This window comes from Sprattus sprattus (genome assembly GCF_963457725.1).
Source record: "Sprattus sprattus genome assembly, chromosome: 3".
NCBI classification, from domain to species: Eukaryota; Metazoa; Chordata; class Actinopteri; order Clupeiformes; family Clupeidae; genus Sprattus; species Sprattus sprattus.
In genome coordinates, this window is record NC_137922.1 from 30,219,090 (window position 1) to 30,231,363 (window position 12,274).

Sequence of the window (12,274 nt, forward strand, 5' to 3'; positions counted from 1 at the left end):
AAATTGTCACAAAAATACATTTTTCCCTGGTTCGCAATGTCTGGAGGAGGAAACCGCCATCGCTGCTTGCAGCTATATTATAATTTGTTTCCCTGAGTTAAAATAACATTAGCACCCCCTATCGTAACAAGAAATTACTGCACAGAGGACGTCCTCCCTTTGGCTCCCACTGAAATCAATGGAATCTGTCTCTGATACTGGCGGTTCTTGGGGCTCATTGACTTACATTGCCCAGGGGAGGAAAGACCTGAGTCTGCGCCAACATCGCTTAACCAATAAACAACGGATTTGGCGTTGGAGGGAGGGGATTCGACATTAATAGCGAAAGAAGTTCCCCTCTTCAACCATTCTGCAGAAGGATATTATCGATAACATGTCACCCTTAAAGATTGTTGTAGAAAGATTGCAAATAAAGAGGACGTGCAATGGAGAACGAAGATATTGTTCATGTTGTATTGAACAAACCGTTTCATTCATTGAGCTACAGAGAGAAGGTTAGTATCAAAACAACAGGGAAGCCTGTTCCAAAAATCCATGTCACTAAACGTAAAACCGCTGCTGTATAATGCTAACTGGTAGGCGAAATACTTATAGCTCACTGGTACCATAAAAAAAACAATCGGCTGTACTGTTTTGTTTAAATCGTTCATACGCCTATTGTTAGTCTGACTGTTCATGTTCAGCTGAAATTCTGAATGGAAATTGTTAATGAATGTTTCAGAACGCAATGTGTTTCGTAATTAGCCTACTTGTAATTTGGGCATTGGCCTCATACTAGGCTACTTTGAGTGATAGCTGTAATAATCTGGCATAATCTGATGTTAATGTTAATAGTTCTGAAAATAATGTTCTCTTACTTGTTGCCTTTGTTACTTGTTGTTTAATATTGTGGAAAGGATGTTAGTGAATGATTCAGTGCATGATGCATTTTAAATGGCATCACTTTTGGTCTTGTGTCAAATAATAACCTTGTGTCAAATAATTAACCTTTAGTAACTAAGGGGAAAAATAGGCCAAATGGTAGGCCCAACATTTAGAATTTAGTTTTTCAAATCAAGAGTAGGCCTTATTTGACTTATTGGCTTTGCATCCTTTCCTTCTGGCCTTGTCTAGTCCAAAGACATGCTGCCCACCAGCTTTTTACTGTAAGTACAATGGTGTCACACTGGTGGCTTTGTATCAATTGTATCCCTGCCTGCTATTTTGTAGTACTGTAGGCCACAAAAACACCCTGAAACAACTTGTATCTCACATACTTATGCCACCAACGGAATAAGCAGGCCAATGGCAACCAGGTGCACAGTTCTTCCTCCCTCACTTTAAAAACTACCAGCCGCCACTGTTATACAGTATTACAGGCACCAAACAAAACACTAGGGGCCTGATTTACTAACAGGATTGCGCCCATTTCAGGCGTAAAATAGCGGGTGTAAACATACAACGGTATAAGGAGGCGCATTTGAGAAGAAGCGCATATTATCGCTGTGTGGGTGTGAGCCGCAAAGAGGTGGGAGGGTATAAGGAAACGTGGGTGTGTGCCGCAAAGAGAGGCGTTAAGTGCGCCTAATTATGTATTCCGTGGTATTTACTAAAACTGCCTGGCGAGAGTGCGTCTCAAATTTGCGGGATAATTATGCGCCTCATAAAAGCACGTCTTAACCAGGAAGCGCGTTTTGATTGAGTCTGAAAACTTCGATATGGCAGCAGTTATTAGAGCAAGGCAAAGACACAGACAAAGACAACGCGCAGAAAGATTTTTTTCAACACGACTAACACTTTTCCAATTTCTAAATTGTAGAGCCAGAGCAGCATATTCATTTCACCTTCCATGTTTATTTTGACGTTATAACCAAATTAAGTGCCAAGGCAACCGAACGTCTGAACTTCAGTTTCCCCTGCCCTGTCCACACTAAAAGTCCAGTTTTCAAATATATCTGCCGAGGGCAGCGTTTTTGAAAAGCATTGTTCTACTTCCTTGTCTCCAGACCGCCAGATGGCGCTTTACTGTGTGAAACCCCTTGCGCGTAGCCGCATCTTACCGAGAACTTATACCCAAGTTGTCACCTCGTGACGTATGACGTGACGTTGATGATATATATTGCCGTGTTCACGTCAGTCATTGCCTTTCGTTTTCTCGCCCTTGCTGAGAACAGATTATTATCTCTACTGTGGTTGCGGAACAGCTAACTTCGGAGTATATCTCCAACAGCTGGCTTCCACAGCTTGCTTTTGCTTCGACGCTAAATTGTTTCTTGTCTTACGGAATTGCTAGTTATTGGTGAGTATATCCCCGAGTGCAGACCCACCACACCGGTCTGGCGCTAAGTAAACTAGCATTCCTCAACGTGTGTTGCCCACACCCCGGCATCATCACGTTGTCTAACATACAATAACGTTTTTTTCCCTGTTAACGCTTCCAACGCGGTTACATCAGGTAAGTACTGGAGTGCTTCAGACCCACCACACCGGTCTAGCACTAACGCTGCTAGGTGAACTGCTGGCGCCCAGTCCCCGGTGCACATGCAGCTACCAGGCATGAGAATCACTCACCTTTCAGCGAAATTCGCCGTTTTCAAAACAAAATAGGTGACCTACGTGAATCGTGTAGATTCGATGAGTTTTGTTTTTGTGGGGGGGGGGGGGGGGTACATTTGTACTGAACTAGTGCTGGCGGCGGCAAGGTGCTCAGTGTTGCCAGATTGTAAATTGCGTATCATATCAAAGGCTCAAAATGATCGTATTTGGAGGATAATGAATTATATCTGTCAACACTGGGAAAGTTTGACCAATGACAGAGCTCGCGCAAGAAGGTGGAACGTAAGTGATACCCTTTCCAAAACGTGTAAAGACGTAATAACTCATTTGTGAAAGACCCAGAGAAACAATAATATCCGACGAGGCAAAATCCCGGACAATTTTGGAATCCCTGCTGGACGCATTTTTTTGGTGTGACCGTAATGTTACCATATAAAAAGTTAAAACATGTGTTCGGTAACTTAACGGGATGATTCATTTCAAGGGGCATAACCTTCAGATACAAGTATGAAAAAGTTAGCAATGATGTGATTAGCCTGGTTACGAGACGGCTACGGTGTGAATAACTGATGGAGTAAGATAATTTAGCTACATTAACTCAAACGCCACGGAGACTCCCTGTTCTAACTTTGAATCGCTCTGTTGGGGCAAAGTGACCATTGCAAAGGTGTTTGACTACAGACTGTTAACGTAGCAAATAATTCCTACTATTTCAGCCAGTCAACTTACAAGCCTTGCAGGTATAAAACAAATCATGACGTCAGATGACCATTTTCAGTCTCGTTACCATAAACAAGACCCAATACAGTGCAACCCTGAGCACTGACATGATAAGCACTTTGGTGACAAGAAAGGTGAGCATGGCTGCAAAGGGGACTCTTGTCACATGGAAGGCTTCAGTGATGCTCTGCTCAAAAAGGCCAAGTCGCCAAGCTATGAGGCAAAGCAGTCAGGAGCAAGTGCCACTGGAAGTAGATAGATGGATACTTTAATAGGAGCTTAACATATTTTTAAATATATATATATCCAGTTATTCAACATAATAAATCAGCGGCTAAAAAAACAATAGAATCATATTTTCTTGACAAGAATTCCATAAATGAAAAGAGATCCTTACATTTTGCATCATTTAGTACTTCTAAAGAATATATGATTGTATTGTTTTTTTCGCCGCTGATTTATTATGTTGAATAACTGGATGATGCGAGTGCATGGAAATATTAACGCGAAGGGCCTCGCCAATAAAATGTATTGAAATCTGAATTACATAACATTGTATTGGCTGTCAATCATGATGGAAGAGTAGACAAGTTAAGTTACGGCATCTCTCGTGGGGGCTATGCATTAAGCCATTTGTGGTGCCCTTACCACATTGTGCCTCATATACTGTAAATGATAGACCCAGTGACAGGCTGGCATGAAATGGCTTGCATAATACTAAGTAAGGAGGCCAAAATATTTTTTGACTCATGGCTGAAGCTAAGTTTCTCCAGCTCTCCCCAGGTTGGAAAAAAAGCATCTCAAACTTCATCAGATTGACGCTTTAAAATATGGAATATTTAAATTTTACTTACAGGGGGGGCACGCCCCCGGACCCCCCCAGAGGGGTAATATCCTCCTCACCTTTTTCACCCCTTACCCGTTTTCATGCCTGAGCTACACATAACGTTACTGGACTATAACTGCGCTCTCCGTCACCGGCGCAGATTAATAGTGATTCAGTGTGTTTTTTCTTTCAACTGTTACGGTGCAAGTGCAGCAACACCATAACGTTACTGGACTATAAGTGCGCCCTCCATCCCTGGCGCAGATTATTGATGATTCAGTGTGTTTTAAACACTGCTACGGCACAGAGGCGGTGCTCAGCCCCCGGCACCAGATAACTCTGTAACGACATTTCTGCGCTATTGTAGACGGAACTGAACAGCGAATGCTGATTGGGATTACACTATTTACTGACGATTATTAAATAGTGTAATTATTTTAACAATTACTATATTATTGAAGTTATTATATCAAGTGTTGTGTGCTCATTCCAGCACCACACTAACCTACACTACAGTTAAGCAGGAATGGCTTGGTGTTCTCTGTGCAGTGCGCCCATGGGCCTAGAGGATCCACATGATCACTGCCCTAGTTGCTTGGGTATTGATCACCTCAAGGAGGCCATGTCTGATCCTTGTGTGCATTGTAGCCAGCTCACCATGCAACAGCGACAGGCACGCCTAGCAGGGCTGGATGGAAATGAGGACTGCCTCCTTTCCTCTAAACCTGTCCATGAGCGTGGGGCTAAACGCATAGCAGCGCCACACGCCCTCGTCAAGACAAAGAAGCCCAAACGCTCTGAAGTTCTGACACGTAGGGTCGATGAACTCACTGAGAGTGTTACACAGATTAAGGACTTACTTCTGAACATGCAGCCATCATATCTCCTGCAGCCCAGTTTTCAGAGAAGTGACGATGCCTCCATACCTGCATCGCAGCCAGACTCTCCTCTGAACAGGGAGGTGGATGCGGTCTCTCTTGCTGCCACTGATTCTCTGTTTCCTCTGGATACAGATGAGTTTTCACTTCCGGGGGATCATGCTTTTGACTCTTCTGTGACAGAAAGTGGCAGGGAGTCAGAGGATGAAGCAGAGCCTTCAGCGCTCAGCTCCACTCTAACAGGAGCCATCCGTATGGCTCTGGCAAAACTCAATGTGGAACCTCTTCCCCAGGCTATGACACAGACGAACCGCCTCTGCCTGCTCTCCGCGCGCGGCAATGACCTGTTCGTTCCACACTGTGAGGACTTTATAAAGATGTTCGCTGAGGCCTTAAAGGATGCAAACTCTAGCAGGATGGATCGCCCCACTAGACTCTTGGCGTCCATGGCAGAACCAGGCTCTGCTGGCCTTGGGTCTATGCCTCCAGTGGAACCGGCGGTGGTCTCCTTGGTCGTCTCACCTGACGAGGCTCTTCGCGCCGACCCACGATGCCCTAGCCCTGAATGTAGGCGTACTGACAACTTAGTATGCAGAGCGTATAATACACAGGCAACGATTGGACGGGTCCTTAACACCATGGCTCAAGTCCTGCTTGCTCTGCAGACAACACTGCAGCCATCCTCAGATGCTGCAGCATCTGAGTTAGTAGATACAGCACTTCAGGGTGTGGGGGCGCTGGCTAAGCAATGTGGAAAATCAATGGGGCTGCTACTTCAAGCCCGCAGGCAGATTTGGGTAGCACAGTCTCCTCTTCCAGATGCTGCTAGGAATGTGTTACGGCAGCTGCCTCTGGCCCCTGGCCAGGTGTTTGGCCCAGCTGCCCAGGAGGCTCTGGACCGCCGTAAAGTTGCGTCTGAAACTCGCTCTCAGCATGTGAAACCGAGAGTATTTTTCAAGCGCCCACTGCCGCCGCCACCACCTACGTTCCGTGGCGCCCCCTCTTTCCGCCGTAATACACCGGCTGCCAACCAACAACCATACAGGAGACAGCCGAACCACGGCTTTGCTCAACGTGGAGGGCGTGGCAGACCCTCGCCGTCCTTTCAGAGGACAGACCGGACTGCTTATGGCCGTCCCCCCAAACCTACACAGGGTGCACAGGCACGAGACTGAGGGTACGCGGCCGGCGGCAGGGTGTTTCACTCCTCAACAACTGGAGTGCTGGGACTCCACAACATCGAACCCATGGGTCCTCGACACACTTGCAAATGGCTATCGCCTCCAATTTCGCCGCCGGCCCCCTCTGAACTCCGGCGTACGCCCCACACGGGCGTCAAGACCGGAAATACGCTCCGCATTGTTGTCAGAGATTCAATCCCTCCTACACAAGGATGCTATCGAGGAGATAGACCCCCAGGAACAACGGGGAATGTTCTCCACTTACTTCATTGTGCCCAAAAAAGACAGTGGTCTTCGACCAATATTAGACCTACGGCGTCTGAACGCCTACCTCAAGCAGCTGCCCTTTCGTATGCTGCGTACGTCAGATGTTGTTCATTCCGTGGAGCCAGGAGACTGGTTCATTACAATAGATCTGAGGGACGCTTATTTCCATATACCCATCGCCCCTCAGCACCGCCTCTTCCTTCGTTTTCACTTCGAAGGTCGCTCATTCCAATTCAAGGTTCTACCTTTCGGGCTATCATTAGCCCCCCGGGTATTCACAAAATGCATACGCGAGGCCCTGGCACCCTTACACCGCCAAGGCCTTCGTATCCTCCCTTACCTGGACGACTGGCTGCTTTGCGCCGGGTCCCCAAATCAGGTCAGTTTGAATGCTCAAACACTGCTCCGCCATGTCTCAGCTCTTGGCCTGAAAGTGAACTTTGACAAGAGCAAACTGGAACCCTGCCAGTCAATAGACTTCATAGGTATCCGGTTAGATTCGACCACCGAACGTGCGTGCCTTACTCAGGAAAGAGTTCGCAATATATTGGGTCTGGCGATGCGTGTCAGGTCAAGCCAGACTGTGCTGTACTGTGTGCTGCTGCGCCTTGCAGGCATGCTGGCTGCAGCAACGCCTGTTGTGACGCTACATGCTCATGCTCATTGGCAGACATCTTGAATTTTCTGCAGGGTCTATTGGAGGCTGGTCGCTCTGCGTCCACCCTGAGAGGGTATGTGGCAACAATGTCGGCATACAGAGGCTCAATTGAAGGGTCTACAGTAGGAACGCACATGATGATAGTGGCCTTCCTGAAAGGTGCGAGGCGTTTGAACCCACCTCGTAAATGTCCGGTCCCTCAGTGGGATCTCAATACTGTGTTGAACAGTTTACTTCTCTTCCCCTATGAACCTTTGGTGGGGGCAGACCTTAAATGGCTCTCAATGAAAACGGCTTTCTTGCTTGCAGTTGCTTCTGCAAGAAGAGTTAGTGAGTTGCACGCTCTTTCTGTCAGCCCACAGTGTCTGCAGTGGGGGCCAGAGTACTCACGAGTAACGTTATGGCCGAATCCTGCATTCCTGCCAAAAGTTTTAGGTCCAGATTTTGTCAACCGACCTGTTGCAATTCCTGCTTTGTGCCCTTTTGACAATACGCAGAATGCAGACCTTTGCCCTGTCAGAGCACTAAGGCAATATGTGGCAGCCACGGGGGCTTGGCGGGCCACTGACCAATTGTTTGTGTGTTTTAGTGACCGATGTAAAGGGTCAGCTTTGTCAAAGGACAGATTAGCCCACTGGATTACAGAAACTATTACTTATGCATACGCTTCTGCCGGTCGTGATACACCGGGTCCTGTGAAATGTCATTCCACTCGATCTGTGTCTACCTCTTGGGCTGCCCTGCGGGGTGTCAGCCTACAAGATATTTGTTCTGCCGCGACATGGACGTCGTTGTGCACATTTTCCAGATTCTACAGGTTGAATGTTGCTTCAAGTTCCCAATCTTGTGTTCAAGCAGTTTTGGGCACTGTTACACCTGTTCAATTGACCTCTGCTGTGGATGGCAGCGGCTCAAGTTTGTGAGTGTGCGTGAGCCTTCTCTCCGCCTGTTAACAAACAATAGTAAAATGCATAATGTGCATAATGTTACAAAAGTAAATAAAACAAAAGTTCAAAAACTGAAGTTTCCTGGTTTTTATTGTTCTTTGCCCTATGCCATGTGAATAGTGACACCATGCATGTGTTTGGGCCCTCGTGACAGCTTGGACATAAGTCTTCCACACAGTAAAGCGCCATCTGGCGGTCTGGAGACAAGGAAGTAGAACGCTGGTTACGTATGTAACCGTGGTTCTACGACTGGTGGAAGACCGCCAGATGTACTGGTCACTTGGGCCTCTGATTCTGGCGAGAAAAGCTCCAGGCAATGACTGACGTGAACACGGCAATATATATCATCAACGTCACGTCATACGTCACAAGGTGACAACTTGGGTATAAGTTCTCGGCAAGATGCGGCTACGCGCAAGGGGTTTCACACAGTAAAGCGCCATCTGGCGGTCTTCCACCAGTCGTAGAACCACGGTTACATACGTAACCAGCGTTTTCAGTGTTGGAAAACACCGTTTTAAAGTAAGGGGTGTCGTGTATTCCTACCAGACTATTAAACGGGATGCTATGGGCAGTTAACCTGGCTATTAACTATCCTAGCTCTAGCTTATGGAACCATCTTAACAGTTTGCAGTTGCCTGTGTGTGATAAACTCATGTTAATATGTGTAAATATGAACTTGTGAACATAAACTCGTTAATATGAAGCTGCCCAGGCACACTGAGGGGTAGCCATAGCAACCCAGAAACTCAATGTTCATTGAAAAATGTAATTTCCCAAAATCAGCTCACCAATAAAGGACAGTCATGAACTTAAAGTGATCACAACTTTGAATGTGGACGGGAGGGCTAAACGGAAAAATATTAATGAGATTCTATATTTACCCAGGTTAGTTTGCTGTAACCTCGTCAAACAAAAGCTCTAATTCTAATTTAAACTCATCATCTATGGTGGCAGGAAAACCCAGGCTATGTCTACCCTATTTTAGCGGGGCGCTATTGACACTAATGGGCGGGTTTAGGCGCTAATGAAAAGACGACGTTCTTGTTTGATAAATAGGATGAAAAACACTGTGAGCGTGAGGTCATTTGTGCTTTGGAAAAGGTGCAGTGTCACAGTTCTGCAATTAAGCTGCGGTCGCAATGTTAGTAAATCAGGCCCTAGGTGTCAACCTGACAATCAGTACATTCTCAATATGTTAACTCTCCTTCTCTATCCACCTCTATCCTCTCTGTTCACTTCCCCAGGGTGTGGACCAGGAATCAGCTCCCTCTGCTCTGCTGGCCCAAGGGAACATTACCTGAACATTGATTTTCTTAGGTGTTGCCATTCCACTCCATTGATGGTGCACTTCTACACCTGCATCATTGAGTCCATCTGTCACGCTTGGTGACAGATTCTATGACTTTGGCGCCATCTAGTGGAAATTGTTTACTTTGTGTACCTGTTGCCCACCTGATTCTCATTTTCTGTTCTCACCTGTTCTGTGTTGGTGCTTGTTAAGCGGGGTATAAGTAGTGGGCTTTTTTCACTTGTTCTTTTCTGCGATGTTAGGAGTCTCAAGTCAAGTGAGTAATTGGTTTCTCTGTTCTCGGTTTGCGGTTCTCTGCCGTACTTTTTGCCTCGTGGACGAATTGTATTTTTGCCTGTGGATTTTCTCTGCCGTTCTGAACTCTGTATCTTTTGGATTTATTGACTGCCGTTTTTGACCACCTGTATCTCTTGGGATTTATGGACTGCCGTTTTTGAACTTTGTATCTTTTGGGATTTATTGACTGCCGTTTTTGACCACCTGTATCTCTTGGGATTTATGGACTGCCGTTTTTGAACTTTGTATCTTTTGGGATTTATGGACTGCCGTTTTTGAACTTTGTACCTTTTGGGATTTTTGAACTTCCGTTTTTGCGCTGCTTCTTTTTGCATTCTGGAGTTATCTTCTGTGCTTTTGGAACTGTTTAGTTGATCGTTTGTCTCCTGTGCGTTGGATTTTTTTTTTTTTTTTTTTTTAATAAAACAAGTGCATTGACTGTTATTCGCAATTGGATCCTTGTATTAGCTCACTCCGTAGCTCGATGGTGCACGACGCCAGCGACCCGGGTTCGATTCTCGCCTGACACTATCCTCACCTCCTCGATCACCATCTGGTATGCTATTGCCACTGCCACTGCCAATGACAAAGGCAGACTGCAGCGTATCATCCGTTCTGCTGAGGCTGCAATCTGCCATCTCTATAGGACTCGCCAAATCTAGGACCCTGAGGCGGGCAGGTTAGATTGTGGCCGATCCCTCCCACACGGGTCGCAAAGTCTTTGATGTCCTTTCCTCCAGAAGGAGGCTGCGGTCCATCAGGACCAAAACTTCACGCCATAAAAACCAACTTCTCCCGGCTACAGTTGGCCTTATTAACAAGGCCTGGGACCCCCACCTGACTTGGACTCCTATCCTGCCCCCAGACCTCAAGTCTGTGTTACATTAACACACATTACATTGCACATTCACATTGCACTCCTGTTTTGCATTTTACTTTCCACTTTACTTTTATATATATATTTTATATTATTTGTATCTTATATATTGTGTTTTTTTGTTCCTATGTGTAGTACTTTTTTTGTGTAGTACTTATTTAGTTTTATGTTGTGTAGTACTTATTGTGTTTGTATGTTTTATATTTACTGTATGCACCTATACACCAGAGCAAATACCAGGTAGGTGTTAGGAATACGGCCCTCTGATTTGATCACTTAAATCATCCAGCCTAGCTACTAAATTGTTGTCTTTTGTCTCATGCTACACTCAGGTAATTTGTTCAGTTTTCCCAAAGAACATGCAGAGAGCTTATCAAATAACTTTCTATAAGTGTGGGATTTGAAGTTTATTACGGGGAACTCACTTTTACACGTATCTGTCAATGTAAACGGCTAGACAGGGCCTGTGGAATCAAGTTTCCTTTTGGAAAACTCATGGGGATCAAACCTATAGCATGTGCCCTCTGCTCTTTGTACAACCACAACTCACCAGACTGTTTATAATTCCCAAGGTAAAAATTCAGGGAAAGACCCTGATCTCCGACCTGTTAGCACCACACTGTTCATAATGCCCAATTTAAATATTCAGGGAAAGAGACTGATCTCCGACCCGTTAGCACTTATTTTCAGCAATACCCCCAGCACTAGTAATTCCTCTCAAGGATTAGTTGATTAAGCTATCTACTCAATTTCAAACCCATTCACCATGATTTCAGGGTGAAGTGGAACGGAACAATTTATTTTATTTCGCAGTCCACCCAACATTCAGGTGTCGCAGCAGCCCACAAATATTCAACAATCTCTCAGAGGTGCCTAGCTGGAACCTCTCCTCCATCTATTTCCGTGGTCTCCCCCCACCGTAGCCCATCCACCACAGATGTACCACTCTGATGGAAATTTTCTAAAAAGCTGCAAGTTCCATTGTCTGTAGTGACAGACACGGTTGGAATTCCTCTGTATCTTATTAGATACCAGCGATTTTCATCGCCCCTTCTAAAAGAGAAGCAGGACAAGATTTCCTTTTAGGACTCCTAAGACTGCCATGTTTCTCAGAGACCATCTTCAAGTAAACCCCCTCTTATCCATCTCCAGCCCTCTTCTGTTGACTCAGCTCCAAGCTCTTCGTCCCAGGACACTCCAGAATATGCAGGACGGGTCTGAATGCCCCTCCTTTTTCGACACCAGTATAGGCTTTTTAATCGAAAGTATTCACAGACTTGCGCATACCAATTATTGCTGATATTCTTGCCACCTTCGCAACAGATTCATGTCCAAGCTCAGTGTTGCATTCCGGGGTCTCCTAGCTGAATGCTATTCTGCCAATTCATTTTGGAAAGGAGCTGTAACTGAGGCAATCAATCTGAGCAGCAATTCAAACTCAACAGACTCACATCCAAGCACACTGGTTTAAATCTTAAAGCCGTGTTCATTGGCTTGTGGGGCTGCTGAGATGAAGTGATTTGGCCTGCCCTTCTTCCCTACTTTTAATCCCGCCATACATCCCTCCGGATCAGATTTACAGATGCTCACGACACAGTTCAGTTCTCGTCAAAGATCGTACAATTACATTTTTTATTTTCAATCTCACTTCTCATCTCCAGTTTTTTCAATGCCTAGCCCACTACATCTCCTACTTTTCCACACAGTGTTCTCCATTCAGTCCATTCGTAACACGGTGGCTCAGGTGCTTGCACTGCTTGCACTGGCGCCTCACAGCAAGAAGGTCATGGGTTCGAA